The sequence below is a fragment of the Drosophila biarmipes genome, unplaced genomic scaffold (genome assembly GCF_025231255.1).
Source record: "Drosophila biarmipes strain raj3 unplaced genomic scaffold, RU_DBia_V1.1 ptg000016l, whole genome shotgun sequence".
NCBI lineage: Eukaryota > Metazoa > Arthropoda > Insecta > Diptera > Drosophilidae > Drosophila > Drosophila biarmipes.
The window spans coordinates 1,099,492-1,118,288 of NW_026114534.1; the positions used below are offsets into that span (position 1 = coordinate 1,099,492).

The following is an 18,797-nucleotide window of genomic DNA, read 5'->3' on the forward strand; positions in this document are numbered from 1 at the left end:
TGTCTCCCATTCGGGTATATTCAATTTACTTTGCCACTCACCCATATAGTGTTCTCTTATATAATAAGAAAACGCACTTTTATTTTCATTATATGGATATATTGCCTTCCTCATATTTGCCACACCACCTATAGTAGTTTTTGGACACGCTGTCTCCCATTCGGGTATATTCAATTTACTTTGCCACTCACCCATATAGTGTTCTCTTATATAATAAGAAAACGCACTTTTATTTTCATTATATGGATATATTGCCTTCCTCATATTTGCCACACCACCTATAGTAGTTTTTGGACACGCTGTCTCCCATTCGGGTATATTCAATTCTCTTTGCCACTCACCCTTATAGTATTCTCTTATTTAATAAGAATACTAAAATACTTCTCATATTATAGATGTAATCTATTAACTTCTCAATATCCATACGGTTTATGTATGGTATTGACAAAATCCTATGCATTTGCATAAGATTTATTTTGCCACAATTTATAGTACTAGTGCCGCCCTCACTAGGTATAAATATCTCATTTCGCTAGTAGTGTATGGGCAAATTCTACTAGCTATTCTCATAAATATGTCACTTATATGCCATATCTATACAATTCATGCACTTTTATATGTATATTTGCTATATTATACATTATTATGCCTTATAGGTATTATACCTATAAGCCACATCCATACGATTGCTTAATATAAATATATGTATAATTTTTTATACATATTTTTTTTTTATTTATGTATGGGTTTTTATTCATATCCATATACTGTATTCACTTTTATATGGATATGATTGGCGTTTTATATAGTATTGACAAAATCATAAGTTTGACCAATACGAGGAGAGGTCCGCCAACGACCACCTCCCTATAGGTGTTTTTGGACACGCTGTCTCCCATTCGACTGCTTACTATACTAGGGGCTACCCGCTCCGTATGATATTCTCTCATATAACAAGAGAATGCAAGAAATATTCGTATTTTATGAATATAATCCATTTATTTTTCAATATCCATACGTTTTACTTAGTTTTTTGTACGGTATTGACAAAATCCTATGCATTTGCATAAGATTTATTTTGCCACAATTTATAGTACTAGTGCCGCCCTCACTAGGTATAAATATCTCATTTCGCTAGTAGTGTATGGGGAAATTCTACTAGCTATTCTCATAAATATGTCACTTATATGCCATATCTATACAATTCATGCACTTTTATATGTATATTTGCTATATTATACATTATTATGCCTTATAGGTATTATACCTATAAGCCACATCCATACGATTGCTTAATATAAATATATGTATAATTTTTTATACATATTTTTTTTTTTATTTATGTATGGTTTTTTATTCATATCCATATACTGTATTCAATTTTATATGGATATGATTGGCGTTTTATATAGTATTGACAAAATCATAAGTTTGACCAATACGAGGAGAGGTCCGCCAACGACCACCTCCCTATAGGTGTTTTTGGACACGCTGTCTCCCATTCGACTGCTTACTATACTAGGGGCTACCCGCTCCGTATGATATTCTCTCATATAACAAGAGAATGCAAGAAATATTCGTATTTTATGAATATAATCCATTTATTTTTCAATATCCATACGTTTTACTTAGTTTTTTGTACGGTATTGACAAAATCCTATGCATTTGCATAAGATTTATTTTGCCACAATTTATAGTACTAGTGCCGCCCTCACTAGGTATAAATATCTCATTTCGCTAGTAGTGTATGGGCAAATTCTACTAGCTATTCTCATAAATATGTCACTTATATGCCATATCTATACAATTCATGCACTTTTATATGTATATTTGCTATATTATACATTATTATGCCTTATAGGTATTATACCTATAAGCCACATCCATACGATTGCTTAATATAAATATATGTATAATTTTTTATACATATTTTTTTTTTTATTTATGTATGGTTTTTTATTCATATCCATATACTGTATTCAATTTTATATGGATATGATTGGCGTTTTATATAGTATTGACAAAATCATAAGTTTGACCAATACGAGGAGAGGTCCGCCAACGACCACCTCCCTATAGGTGTTTTTGGACACGCTGTCTCCCATTCGACTGCTTACTATACTAGGGGCTACCCGCTCCGTATGATATTCTCTCATATAACAAGAGAATGCAAGAAATATTCGTATTTTATGAATATAATCCATTTATTTTTCAATATCCATACGTTTTACTTAGTTTTTTGTACGGTATTGACAAAATCCTATGCATTTGCATAAGATTTATTTTGCCACAATTTATAGTACTAGTGCCGCCCTCACTAGGTATAAATATCTCATTTCGCTAGTAGTGTATGGGCAAATTCTACTAGCTATTCTCATAAATGCCTTCTTTATGCCATATCTATACAATTTATGCACTTTTATATGTATATTTGCTAATATTATACATTATTATGCCTTATAGGTATTATATCTATAAGCCATATACATACGATTTCATTTTTTTATTTATATATGGTTTTGTATTTATAACCATATACCGTATTTACTTTTATAAGGATATGATTGGCGTTTTATATAGTATTGACAAAATTATAAGTTTGACAAACACTTTTTTAAGTCTTTTAGTTAAAATTGTCATTTTTAATTGACTATCTAAACACTAGATATATTTGCACATGGAGCAAAGAGTATAAAAATTGGTCGCGTCACTAATAATATCGCGATACATTTTTACTACCATCAAAATACCACATACGTTTATATGTCCTCTTTATTTAATTTGGTTTCTAAACCTCAGGAATAGTTTTAATTATATGTGCGCTCTAAGTTGAATGAATTTCTTGAATCTCTTTACTTGAATTTCTAAGACTTAAAAATATTTATAAATAGATGTCCTATTGCATAATATTTTTTTATCGCTTCACTTATAAAATAACGATCCTGCCTTTCTACCTTTGAATAAACATTCATATAAACATGGAGAAAAAAACGTTCGCGTCACTAACAGTATGTGACGATAAAATTTTGCTAACATTAAAAGGAACATATTTTTATATGTCAACTCTTAGTTGAATTGGTCTATTGCTTAAGATTCTAGACCTTAGGAATATTTTTATATTATATGTTTGCCAATCTTCGCGTCACTAAAAAGATGACGATTCATATTGTTATTATTAGATGGTCGAGTTGTACTTATATTGATATGTTAATCAAATTGGTCTCTTACTTGAAAATCTAGACCTTAGGAATATTTTTATATTATATGTTTGCCAATCTTCGCGTCACTAATAAGATGACGATTCATATTGTTATTATTAGATGGTCGAGTTGTACTTATATTGATATGTTAATCAAATTGGTCTCTTACTTGAAAATCTAGACCTTAGGAATATTTGTATATTATATGTTTGCCAATCTTCGCGTCAGTAATAAGATGACGATTCATATTGTTATTATTAGATGGTCGAGTTGTACTTATATTGATATGTTAATCAAATTGGTCTCTTACTTGAAAATCTAGACCTTAGGAATATTTTTATATTATATGTTTGCCAATCTTCGCGTCACAATAAGATGACGATTCATATTGTTATTATTAGATGGTCGAGTTGTACTTATATTGATATGTTAATCAAATTGGTCTCTTACTTGAAAATCTAGACCTTAGGAATATTTTTATATTATATGTTTGCCAATCTTCGCGTCACTAATAAGATGACGATTCATATTGTTATTATTAGATGGTCGAGTTGTACTTATATTGATATGTTAATCAAATTGGTCTCTTACTTGAAAATCTAGACCTTAGGAATATTTTTATATTATATGTTTGCCAATCTTCGCGTCACTAATAAGATGACGATTCATATTGTTATTATTAGATGGTCGAGTTGTACTTATATTGATATGTTAATCAAATTGGTCTCTTACTTGAAAATCTAGACCTTAGGAATATTTTTATATTATATGTTTGCCAATCTTCGCGTCACTAATAAGATGACGATTCATATTGTTATTATTAGATGGTCGAGTTGTACTTATATTGATATGTTAATCAAATTGGTCTCTTACTTGAAAATCTAGACCTTAGGAATATTTTTATATTATATGTTTGCCAATCTTCGCGTCACTAATAAGATGACGATTCATATTATTATTAGATGGTCGAGTTGTACTTATATTGATATGTTAATCAAATTGGTCTCTTACTTGAAAATCTAGACCTTAGGAATATTTTTATATTATATGTTTGCCAATCTTCGCGTCACTAATAAGATGACGATTCATATTGTTATTATTAGATGGTCGAGTTGTACTTATATTGATATGTTAATCAAATTGGTCTCTTACTTGAAAATCTAGACCTTAGGAATATTTTTATATTATATGTTTGCCAATCTTCGCGTCACTAATAAGATGACGATTCATATTGTTATTATTAGATGGTCGAGTTGTACTTATATTGATATGTTAATCAAATTGGTCTCTTACTTGAAAATCTAGACCTTAGGAATGTAATATATAAAGGATTAAAAATTCGCCACAAAGCCAAGCAAACAATCAATGCATACAAATAGATTGTTGGTTGAACTTTATATAAGAAGTTCAACACAACAAATAAATTATGCAATTTTATTATCGAATCATCAAGCAAAGGATAAGCTTCAGTGGATCGCAGTATGGCAGCTGCTCAACCACTTACAACACCTTGCCTGTTACAAAAGTCGTTTACAATTGATTCTAGGCTTTGTCATTGTATTAAATAATGCTTTTATATGTAACTAGCGCGGCATCAGGTGATCAAAGATCCTCCCAATTTACTATGTTACAAATTACATTGGCATCACATCCATTGTCGTTTAAAAAGTAAATTATAAACTTTAAATGGTTTAGAAGCCATACAATGCAAATTGCCCCTTATTTATCATTGCAGTCCAGCACGGATACGACCTTAGAGGCGTTCAGTTTGTTCCACTGTTCGCTCGAACAAGTATTGTGCCATTGGTCCGTACCTGCGGTTCCTCTCGTACTACGCAGGAATGCTGTCGCAACAACGTTTTGTCATTAATAGGGTAAAACTAACCTGTCTCACGACGGTCTAAACCCAGCTCACGTTCCCTTGCATGGGTGAACAATCCAACGCTTGGTGAATTTTGCTTCACAATGATAGGAAGAGCCGACATCGAAGGATCAAAAAGCGACGTCGCTATGAACGCTTGGCCGCCACAAGCCAGTTATCCCTATGGTAACTTTTCTGACACCTCTTGTTAAAAACTCTTTAAACCAAAAGGATCGAAAGGCCGAGCTTTTGCTGTCCCTGTGTGTACTGAACACCGAGATCAAGTCAGCATTTGCCCTTTTGCTCTATGTGTGGTTTCTGTCCGCACTGAGCTGGCCTTGGGACACCTCCGTTATTATTTGAGAGATGTACCGCCCCAGTCAAACTCCCTACCTGGCAATGTCCTTGAATTGGATCATACCTGAGTAATTGGAGTTATACCAAATTTTCAAAAAATACATAAATGCACCGTTTTATTAAAGAATTTGTTTGCGATTATATAACAAACTCGTGATACTTTGATCAAGAAGCTTGCATCAAAACCCAATACCATAAGATATAATAAATATATCCGTATAATGGCTAGGAAATGATACACGTTCCATTTAATCAAGTAAGTAAGGAAACAATAAGAGTAGTGGTATTTCATTGGCGATACCAAACCGAGGTCTAATATCTCCCACTTATTCTACACCTCTTATGTCTCCTTACACTGCCAGATTAGAGTCAAGCTTAAAAGGGTCTTCTTTCCCCGCTAATTATTCCAAGCCCGTTCCCTTGGCTGTGGTTTCGCTAGATAGTAGATAGGGACAGGTGTGTCTCGGATCCCTCCGAACTTATTTAACGTGACGTGTTCCGCACTGAAGGGATTACAGCCACGGCATTCTAATATACCCACAAGGGAGTATATAATGCAAGGGTCTGGGTTAAGCGCCAAACCAACGCCCTGGACTAGAAGCTATAGCTATGTACATAGCAACCACCCCAGTAGCAATTTAAGTACTTGCTTGTCGGGCAAGCACTCCCCCTTGCATAGGGGCGAGATCTATCTAAAATCTCTACTGTTCTTTGGGTCGCAGCACCCGAGTTGTATTAACGCAACATCCACGTCGAGCCCGGGGACTCTACCCGCGATATAGGTGTCAACCACAGCCACCACGAAACTCCCACTAGGGGGCCGACCTCAATGAGTAGCCTTGGAGAACCACTCAACCCGTGGCACCGAAATTTCAGGCTCGGTGGGCCTCACCCCTTCAGCTCCGACAAGCTCGGATGGGGCAACCATGTCATATTAGTCGCCTCCTACGACAAGCAATGACAAGCTGTGGCAGTATTCTTCGCCGTTGCCACACGGCAAGGGGGTTTTGGGACTATTGTCCCGGCGCCTGCGGTTCATCCCTCGTCGCTTCCATCCTACGCCTCGAGAAGGCAGCATCAGCAAAAGCTCCTAGGAGACGCATCCGTTCTGGGGTCTCGACTACTCCTGCGACGTTCCATCGTTCTTGGACTCGAACAATGCCAAGGGCATCCAAGTCACGCAAATCGCTATAGAGGCGGCACTCACATAGTACGTGAAGCCAGTCCTCACTCTCCTCTCCACATGAGCATGCGGTTGTGGTGCTGAGGGTTCTACCATGGAGGAAAGCGTTGAACGACCCGTGTCCTGTCAGCAAGAATCCGGCTCTTAAGGTGAAGACAAAGTCCTTCCTCTTGTAGACGAACGCTGCCTCTGGGAAAAACTGGCGAGTCACAAAACCGTGAGCCGCTTGGTCCCATCTGAGTTGCCACTCATTTAGCAGACATTCGTCTAGCAGAGCCATCTTGGATTTCCAGTCCAACACAGACAAGTCCTGTCCATAGAGCCAGTCGCTCTCGTCCAGGGGAACGTGCTTTCTGAGCTTAAACTTCACTGCCATCCTGTGAGCATCTAAATCCATTGGAGGAGCACCAGCAAGCACCTGCAGTGCCACCGTGGACACTGTGCGGCATACCGGTAGGCATCCTAATAGGATGGTCCTCTGGCACGAGGTGAGGAGTCTTAAGGACTTGCCCTTGCTCGCCGCCTTGTACCAGACCGAGGCACCGAAGAGTGCACAGGAGTAGATAGGGACAGTAGGAATCTCGTTAATCCATTCATGCGCGTCACTAATTAGATGACGAGGCATTTGGCTACCTTAAGAGAGTCATAGTTACTCCCGCCGTTGACCCGCGCTTACTTGAATTTCTTCACTTTGACATTCAGAGCACTGGGCAGAAATCACATTGTGTCAACACCCGCTAGGGCCATCACAATGCTTTGTTTTAATTAGACAGTCGGATTCCCCAAGTCCGTGCCAGTTCTGAATTGATTGTTAATTGATAATCGTTATAATTAATAAGAACTAATTGGTTTAACCCAATTAGTATTCTTAAAAATTTTAGCAAGAAAGTTCCACAATTGGCTACGTAACTAAACTATCCGGGGAACAAGTAACTAACATAAATGCTAGAAACTCTATTTACCCAGAACGAGCACATAAACCATGTTATTGTTTCCCAATCAAGCCCGACTATCTCAATCTTCAGAGCCAATCCTTATCCCGAAGTTACGGATCTAATTTGCCGACTTCCCTTACCTACATTATTCTATCGACTAGAGACTCTTCACCTTGGAGACCAGCTGCGGATATTGGTACGGCCTGTTGAGAAGTTTGCGTGTCCCCACCATAAATTTTCAAGGTCCGAGGAGAAAATATCGACACAACAGTATATGTCATGCTCTTCTAGCCCATCTACCATATCTCTCTGCGAAAGACTTCCATGGTAGTACGGCTATAAAACAGAAAAGAAAACTCTTCCGATATCTCTCGACGGCTTCTTTATGGTCGTTCCTGTTGCCAGGATGAAGAAGAGGCCCATATTTAATAACAAACGGATACTCAACAGGTTACGGAATTGGAACCGTATTCCCTTTCGTTCAAAATTATTCAAGTATATTAATTTAGCTAGATTTTATATAATATATATATTTGTTTGGCATTTGTATTTTACTTGAAAATTTTCGGCTTTCGCCTTGAACTTAGGACCGACTAACTCGTGATCAACCACTGTTCACACGAAACCCTTCTCCACTTCAGTCCTCCAAGGTCTCATTCGATTATTTGCTACTACCACCAAGATCTGTACCAATGGCAGCTCCATGCAGGCTTACGCCAAACACTTCTACGCATACCATTGTACCTTCCTACTCACTAAAGTTTCAAAATTTATATTACAAGTAATATAAATCATCTACTTTAGCGGTAATGTATAGGTATACAACTTAAGCGCCATCCATTTTAAGGGCTAGTTGCTTCGGCAGGTGAGTTGTTACACACTCCTTAGCGGATTTCGACTTCCATGATCACCGTCCTGCTGTTTTAAGCAACCAACGCCTTTCATGGTATCTGCATGAGTTGTTAATTTGGGCACCGTAACATTACGTTTGGTTCATCCCACAGCGCCAGTTCTGCTTACCAAAAGTGGCCCACTGGGCACATTATATCATAACCTTGAACTTCATATCAAGAAAGTTAAGGTTCTTACCCATTTAAAGTTTGAGAATAGGTTAAGATCGTTTCGACCCTAAGGCCTCTAATCATTCGCTTTACCAGATAAGATTATTTTATATAATATTAAAATGCACCAGCTATCCTGAGGGAAACTTCGGAAGGAACCAGCTACTAGATGGTTCGATTGGTCTTTCGCCCCTATACTCAATTCTGACAATCGATTTGCACGTCAGAACTGTTTCGGTCTTCCATCAGGGTTTCCCCTGACTTCAACCTGATCAAGTATAGTTCACCATCTTTCGGGTCACAGCATATATGCTCAAGGTACGTTCCAGTTAGAGGCATAAATAATATAAATATCATTATACATAACTATATAGAACGCCCCGGGATTGTGTTAATTAGCTATAAATAGTTAAAAAACTAATCCCATTATTAGTCAAGTTAATTACGCTATTAGGTTTATATCCCAATAACTTGCACATATGTTAGACTCCTTGGTCCGTGTTTCAAGACGGGTCCCGAAGGTATCCTGAATCTTTCGCATTGTTAATCCTACAAGTGCATATAATAAACACAAAAATCAATGATAATTATGCCATTATATAATTCCGAAAAATTAACGCACTGTATTCATATAAATCTATCAGCACTTTATCAAATTAATAACATTTATTCTGTGTTAAAATGCAAGCAAATTAATTTGAATAAACTATAAGTTATATTTTATGATAAATTTGGTATGCTAATAGATTACAATGTCCTTATATGGAAAAAATGCACACTATTATCATAATATTGTTTAAATATTACAATTCTAATGATGAATTTTCCATAACGGATATTCAGGTTCATCGGGCTTAACCTCTAAGCAGTTTCACGTACTGTTTAACTCTCTATTCAGAGTTCTTTTCAACTTTCCCTCACGGTACTTGTTTACTATCGGTCTCATGGTTATATTTAGTTTTAGATGGAGTTTACCACCCACTTAGTGCTGCACTATCAAGCAACACGACTCTTTGGAAACATCATCTAGTAATCATTAACGTTATACGGGCCTGGCACCCTCTATGGGTAAATGGCCTCATTTAAGAAGGACTTAAATCGTTAATTTCTCATACTAGAATATTGACGCTCCATACACTGCATCTCACATTTGCCATATAGACAAAGTGACTTAGTGCTGAACTGATTTCTTTTCGCTCGCCGCTACTAAGAAAATCCTTGTTAGTTTCTTTTCCTCCCCTAATTAATATGCTTAAATTCAGGGGGTAGTCCCATATGAGTTGAGGTTGTGTATAACTTTTATATGCAATTAATTCTTTATATATAATGATAAAACATTTTATTAAAATCGTTATATTAATAATATCTGTATATAAATGGCATTTGTTTGATTTAACGAATCAACGAAGAACAATAATATTGTCAACGGTTTTCTATTTTCTAATCATTAATAAGAGACAATTCTAGATAAATTTTTATGCTAGACATTTCTCAGTATCATTTGATTGAAAAAGAAAATATTTCTCTTCGTTTTTCACATTCAAATTATTTACTAATGTGAGATAATGTTTTTCATATATTTTTTAATATTATGAATAAAATAATTAAATTATTATTATCCAATAATATACCATATGCTTATAAAATTTCATTATAAAATTTGTATAAGCAACTTAATTAGCATAGTCTTACAACCCTCAACCATATGTAGTCCAAGCAGCACTATAAAATTAATTAAAGTACATAACAGCATGGACTGCGATATGCGTTCAAAATGTCGATGTTCATGTGTCCTGCAGTTCACACGATGACGCACAGTTTGCTGCGTTCTTCATCGACCCATGAGCCGAGTGATCCACCGCTTAGAGTTTTATAAATTGGTTTCTTAATTTTGTCAAATATGTTTTTATTGAAAGAAATTAAAAATACACCATTTTACTGGCATATATCAATTCCTTCAATAAATTTATTTTTATACCTAAAACGAATGCTGCGAAATGTCTTAGTTTTATATAACCAATATATATCAAAGTATTTCTTTTTAAATTGCATTTATTGTAAATAAATATATATATATATATATTAATACTTTTTTAGCGATATAAATTGAAATTTATATAAAACATTAACCTGTATAAAACCAGGTACAACATTGTACATTTTAGGTTGTTGCATTATCCAATGTATGCGCATAACTGAGATGAACAATACATATCGCAACGCGTGTATATTATGGTCCATATACACACAGTATTTTAATTGTGTTTATATACAATAATAATTTAATATTATTATTTTAATAATTCGATTTGCTTGTTCGAATTTTTATTTGTTTGTTTTGGCTGCTTATTATTTCTCTCATATGTATTAAATACAATATATAATTTTAATATTTGCATTATTTCGATTTGCTTGTTCGAAATTTCATTTGATCTATATTAGATCATATACATTTTGGCAATTCATATTTTATTTGTATTACTATAATGTATTTATTATAATATAAACAAATATTTTATTAACGGTAAGGATATACAATAATAATTTAATATTATTATTTTAATAATTCGATTTGCTTGTTCGAATTTTTATTTGTTTGCTTTGGCTGCTTATTATTTCTCTCATATGTATTAAATACAATATATAATTTTAATATTTGCATTATTTCGATTTGCTTGTTCGAAATTTTATTTGATCTATATTAGATCTCATATACATTTTGGCAATTCATATTTTATTTGTATTATTATAATGTATTTATTATAATATAAACAAATATTTTATTAACGGTAAGGATATACAATAATAATTTAATATTATTATTTTAATAATTCGATTTGCTTGTTCGAATTTTTATTTGTTTGCTTTGGCTGCTTATTAATTTCTCTCATATGTATTAAATACAATATATAATTTTAATATTTGCATTATTTCGATTTGCTTGTTCGAAATTTCATTTGATCTATAATAGATCTCATATACATTTTGGCAATTCATATTTTATTTGTAATACTATAATGTATTTATTATAATATAAACAAATATTTTATTAACGGTAAGGATATTAAAACATTAATGATCCTTCCGCAGGTTCACCTACGGAAACCTTGTTACGACTTTTACTTCCTCTAAATAATCAAGTTCGGTCAACTTTTGCGAAACAACCGTAACACGCAAGGCGTCACAGTGATCACGTCCGGAGACCTCACTAAATAATTCAATCGGTAGTAGCGACGGGCGGTGTGTACAAAGGGCAGGGACGTAATCAATGCGAGTTAATGACTCACACTTACTGGGAATTCCAAGTTCATGTGAACAGTTTCAGTTCACAATCCCAAGCATGAAAGTGGTTCAGCGGTTTACCCGGACCTCTCGGTCTAGGAAATACACGTTGATACTTTCATTGTAGCGCGCGTGCAGCCCAGGACATCTAAGGGCATCACAGACCTGTTATTGCTCAATCTCATTATTGCTAGACGCAATTTGTCCATTTAAGAAGCTAGTGTCCTTATAATGGGACAAACCAACAGGTACGGCTCCACTTATATAAACACATTCAAACACAATAAACATTTTACTGCCACCATGAATGAAGGCTATATAAGCTTCAACACCATAATCCTGAAGATATCTATTTAATATATTTGAGTCTCGTTCGTTATCGGAATTAACCAGACAAATCACTCCACGAACTAAGAACGGCCATGCACCACCACCCATAGATTCGAGAAAGAGCTATCAATCTGTCTTACACACTTATGTTCGGACCTGGTAAGTTTTCCCGTGTTGAGTCAAATTAAGCCGCAGGCTCCACTCCTGGTGGTGCCCTTCCGTCAATTCCTTTAAGTTTCAGCTTTGCAACCATACTTCCCCCGGAGCCCAAAAGCTTTGGTTTCCCGGGAAGCGACTGAGAGAGCCATAAAAGTAGCTACACCCAATTGCTAGCTGGCATCGTTTATGGTTAGAACTAGGGCGGTATCTGATCGCCTTCGAACCTCTAACTTTCGTTCTTGATTAATGAAAACATCTTTGGCAAATGCTTTCGCTTAAGTTAGTCTTACGACGGTCCAAGAATTTCACCTCTCGCGTCGTAATACTAATGCCCCCAAACTGCTTCTATTAATCATTACCTCTTGATCTGAAAACCAATGAAAGCAGAACAGAGGTCTTATTTCATTATCCCATGCACAGAATATTCAGGCATTTGAAGCTTGCTTTAAGCACTCTAATTTGTTCAAAGTAATTGTACCGGCCCACAATAACACTCGTTTAAGAGCACTAATGCAGGTTTTTAAATAGGAGGAACATATGAAAAAATACAAGTATCTAAGCACATGTAAGAACTCCACCGGTAATACGCTTACATACATAAAGGTATAGTACTAACCACAATTGTAAGTTGTACTACCCGTATGAAGCACAAGTTCAACTACGAACGTTTTAACCGCAACAACTTTAATATACGCTATTGGAGCTGGAATTACCGCGGCTGCTGGCACCAGACTTGCCCTCCAATTGGTCCTTGTTAAAGGATTTAAAGTGTACTCATTCCAATTACAGGGCCTCGGATATGAGTCCTGTATTGTTATTTTTCGTCACTACCTCCCCGAGCTGGGAGTGGGTAATTTACGCGCCTGCTGCCTTCCTTAGATGTGGTAGCCGTTTCTCAGGCTCCCTCTCCGGAATCGAACCCTGATTCCCCGTTACCCGTTGCAACCATGGTAGTCCTAGATACTACCATCAAAAGTTGATAGGGCAGACATTTGAAAGATCTGTCGTCGGTACAAGACCATACGATCTGCATGTTATCTAGAGTTCAACCAATATAACGATCTTGCGATCGCTTGGTTTTAGCCTAATAAAAGCACATGTTCCATAAGGTTCATGTTTTAATTGCATGTATTAGCTCTAGAATTACCACAGTTATCCAAGTAACTGTTAACGATCTAAGGAACCATAACTGATATAATGAGCCTTTTGCGGTTTCACTTTTAATTCGTGTGTACTTAGACATGCATGGCTTAATCTTTGAGACAAGCATATAACTACTGGCAGGATCAACCAGAATAATGTTTTTATTCATATTTCATTCATATTTTTTGAATAGAAATTAGCAATATATATGTTGTTATAGATTTTATTTCTATCGAATACGGCCATTTTTATATAGCATTCGTATACGTTTGTTTTCCAATTTATACTTGTTTCGCCACTAATAATAACAAGTTTTTATTGATGTCAAAAAGAATCATATTCTTTATAAACACAATATTTATTTTTCATATATTTTCTTTATATATGCACATTTCATTCTAAAATATCATTTTTGTTCGACATACATAATATATTGTATCCACACATGTACAATTTTTGTTTAACCAATATAAGATATTGAGTTAATCATTTGTATTTTGACGATAAATTTAAAATTTATCTATATATATCCATATAAGTCTCTGGTAATATATAAAATAGAACCGAGTGTATATATATAATTATTACTACTATATTTATTTCTTAAATAATATATACTTATATATTATTTATATATATACTCTTTATTATATATTATATAATTTCTTAAATAACTCTCTTAATAGCTATTTTTTATTATCAACAATATAAGTTGATATTAATATTGAAAATGTATTCATAATTACATTTTTATATTTCTTTGGTAGACTTTTATGTACTATTATTATTTAATAATACACATATAATATAAATCATGTTAGCCTACCTCCTAAAATTAACGATAAAATTCGGAAACAATTTGTTATTCTATGTACAATAGAAACTTGGCCTTTGTTTCAACGTTATTATCTTTGGGCTTAAAATATTAACCGCGGAGCCAAGTCTCGTATTCAAATAAATTAATAAAGAAACAAATTTGACGGATAATATCTTCTCTACTGACATATGTCAATAGCAGACGGCCGGCCCATTGACCATCCTATAGTAGTTTTTGGACACGCTGTCTCCCATTCGGGTATATTCAATTTACTTTGCCACTCACCCATATAGTGTTCTCTTATATAATAAGACAACGCACTTTTATATTCATTATATGGATATATTGCCTTCCTCATATTTGCCACACCACCTATAGTAGTTTTTGGACACGCTGTCTCCCATTCGGGTATATTCAATTTACTTTGCCACTCACCCATATAGTGTTCTCTTATATAATAAGAAAACGCACTTTTATTTTCATTATATGGATATATTGCCTTCCTCATATTTGCCACACCACCTATAGTAGTTTTTGGACACGCTGTCTCCCATTCGGGTATATTCAATTTACTTTGCCACTCACCCATATAGTGTTCTCTTATATAATAAGAAAACGCACTTTTATTTTCATTATATGGATATATTGCCTTCCTCATATTTGCCACACCACCTATAGTAGTTTTTGGACACGCTGTCTCCCATTCGGGTATATTCAATTCTCTTTGCCACTCACCCTTATAGTATTCTCTTATTTAATAAGAATACTAAAATACTTCTCATATTATAGATGTAATCTATTAACTTCTCAATATCCATACGGTTTATGTATGGTATTGACAAAATCCTATGCATTTGCATAAGATTTATTTTGCCACAATTTATAGTACTAGTGCCGCCCTCACTAGGTATAAATATCTCATTTCGCTAGTAGTGTATGGGCAAATTCTACTAGCTATTCTCATAAATATGTCACTTATATGCCATATCTATACAATTCATGCACTTTTATATGTATATTTGCTATATTATACATTATTATGCCTTATAGGTATTATACCTATAAGCCACATCCATACGATTGCTTAATATAAATATATGTATAATTTTTTATACATATTTTTTTTTTATTTATGTATGGTTTTTTATTCATATCCATATACTGTATTCACTTTTATATGGATATGATTGGCGTTTTATATAGTATTGACAAAATCATAAGTTTGACCAATACGAGGAGAGGTCCGCCAACGACCACCTCCCTATAGGTGTTTTTGGACACGCTGTCTCCCATTCGACTGCTTACTATACTAGGGGCTACCCGCTCCGTATGATATTCTCTCATATAACAAGAGAATGCAAGAAATATTCGTATTTTATGAATATAATCCATTTATTTTTCAATATCCATACGTTTTACTTAGTTTTTTGTACGGTATTGACAAAATCCTATGCATTTGCATAAGATTTATTTTGCCACAATTTATAGTACTAGTGCCGCCCTCACTAGGTATAAATATCTCATTTCGCTAGTAGTGTATGGGCAAATTCTACTAGCTATTCTCATAAATATGTCACTTATATGCCATATCTATACAATTCATGCACTTTTATATGTATATTTGCTATATTATACATTATTATGCCTTATAGGTATTATACCTATAAGCCACATCCATACGATTGCTTAATATAAATATATGTATAATTTTTTATACATATTTTTTTTTTATTTATGTATGGTTTTTTATTCATATCCATATACTGTATTCAATTTTATATGGATATGATTGGCGTTTTATATAGTATTGACAAAATCATAAGTTTGACCAATACGAGGAGAGGTCCGCCAACGACCACCTCCCTATAGGTGTTTTTGGACACGCTGTCTCCCATTCGACTGCTTACTATACTAGGGGCTACCCGCTCCGTATGATATTCTCTCATATAACAAGAGAATGCAAGAAATATTCGTATTTTATGAATATAATCCATTTATTTTTCAATATCCATACGTTTTACTTAGTTTTTTGTACGGTATTGACAAAATCCTATGCATTTGCATAAGATTTATTTTGCCACAATTTATAGTACTAGTGCCGCCCTCACTAGGTATAAATATCTCATTTCGCTAGTAGTGTATGGGGAAATTCTACTAGCTATTCTCATAAATATGTCACTTATATGCCATATCTATACAATTCATGCACTTTTATATGTATATTTGCTATATTATACATTATTATGCCTTATAGGTATTATACCTATAAGCCACATCCATACGATTGCTTAATATAAATATATGTATAATTTTTTATACATATTTTTTTTTTTATTTATGTATGGTTTTTTATTCATATCCATATACTGTATTCACTTTTATATGGATATGATTGGCGTTTTATATAGTATTGACAAAATCATAAGTTTGACCAATACGAGGAGAGGTCCGCCAACGACCACCTCCCTATAGGTGTTTTTGGACACGCTGTCTCCCATTCGACTGCTTACTATACTAGGGGCTACCCGCTCCGTATGATATTCTCTCATATAACAAGAGAATGCAAGAAATATTCGTATTTTATGAATATAATCCATTTATTTTTCAATATCCATACGTTTTACTTAGTTTTTTGTACGGTATTGACAAAATCCTATGCATTTGCATAAGATTTATTTTGCCACAATTTATAGTACTAGTGCCGCCCTCACTAGGTATAAATATCTCATTTCGCTAGTAGTGTATGGGGAAATTCTACTAGCTATTCTCATAAATATGTCACTTATATGCCATATCTATACAATTCATGCACTTTTATATGTATATTTGCTATATTATACATTATTATGCCTTATAGGTATTATACCTATAAGCCACATCCATACGATTGCTTAATATAAATATATGTATAATTTTTTATACATATTTTTTTTTTTATTTATGTATGGTTTTTTATTCATATCCATATACTGTATTCACTTTTATATGGATATGATTGGCGTTTTATATAGTATTGACAAAATCATAAGTTTGACCAATACGAGGAGAGGTCCGCCAACGACCACCTCCCTATAGGTGTTTTTGGACACGCTGTCTCCCATTCGACTGCTTACTATACTAGGGGCTGCCCGCTCCGTATGATATTCTCTCGTATAACAAGAGAATGCAAGAAATATTCGTATTTTATGAATATAATCCATTTATTTTTCAATATCCATACGTTTTACTTAGTTTTTTGTACGGTATTGACAAAATCCTATGCATTTGCATAAGATTTATTTTGCCACAATTTATAGTACTAGTGCCGCCCTCACTAGGTATAAATATCTCATTTCGCTAGTAGTGTATGGGCAAATTCTACTAGCTATTCTCATAAATGCCTTCTTTATGCCATATCTATACAATTTATGCACTTTTATATGTATATTTGCTAATATTATACATTATTATGCCTTATAGGTATTATACCTATAAGCCATATACATACGATTTCATTTTTTTATTTATATATGGTTTTGTATTTATAACCATATACCGTATTTACTTTTATAAGGATATGATTGGCGTTTTATATAGTATTGACAAAATTATAAGTTTGACAAACACTTTTTTAAGTCTTTTAGTTAAAATTGTCATTTTTAATTGACTATCTAAACACTAGATATATTTGCACATGGAGCAAAGAGTATAAAAATTGGTCGCGTCACTAATAATATCGCGATACATTTTTACTACCATCAAAATACCACATACGTTTATATGTCCTCTTTATTTAATTTGGTTTCTAAACCTCAGGAATAGTTTTAATTATATGTGCGCTCTAAGTTGAATGAATTTCTTGAATCTCTTTACTTGAATTTCTAAGACTTAAAAATATTTATAAATAGATGTCCTATTGCATAATATTTTTTTATCGCTTCACTTATAAAATAACGATCCTGCCTTTCTACCTTTGAATAAACATTCATATAAACATGGAGAAAAAAACGTTCGCGTCACTAACAGTATGTGACGATAAAATTTTGCTAACATTAAAAGGAACATATTTTTATATGTCAACTCTTAGTTGAATTGGTCTATTGCTTAAGATTCTAGACCTTAGGAATATTTTTATATTATATGTTTGCCAATCTTCGCGTCACTAAAAAGATGACGATTCATATTGTTATTATTAGATGGTCGAGTTGTACTTATATTGATATGTTAATCAAATTGGTCTCTTACTTGAAAATCTAGACCTTAGGAATATTTTTATATTATATGTTTGCCAATCTTCGCGTCACTAATAAGATGACGATTCATATTGTTATTATTAGATGGTCGAGTTGTACTTATATTGATATGTTAATCAAATTGGTCTCTTACTTGAAAATCAAGACCTTAGGAATATTTGTATATTATATGTTTGCCAATCTTCGCGTCACTAATAAGATGACGATTCATATTGTTATTATTAGATGGTCGAGTTG

The 18,797-nt window shown here is 33.8% G+C and overlaps 2 non-coding genes and 1 pseudogene across 2 annotated transcripts; all 3 read right to left on the bottom strand.

Moving 5' to 3' along the window:
• Positions 1–4,640: 4,640 nt before the first annotated feature.
• On the bottom strand, positions 4,641–9,886 carry LOC127011967 (large subunit ribosomal RNA; annotated as a pseudogene).
• A 402-nt stretch (positions 9,887–10,288) lies between these two features.
• On the bottom strand, positions 10,289–10,467 carry LOC127011859 (5.8S ribosomal RNA). The gene has a single exon (XR_007765320.1). It is a non-coding gene; the product is annotated as a 5.8S ribosomal RNA (ribosomal RNA).
• Positions 10,468–11,670: 1,203 nt separating this feature from the next.
• Positions 11,671–13,665, bottom strand: LOC122817939 (small subunit ribosomal RNA). Its single transcript, XR_006367480.2, has one exon. It is a non-coding gene; the product is annotated as a small subunit ribosomal RNA (ribosomal RNA).
• Positions 13,666–18,797: the final 5,132 nt, after the last annotated feature.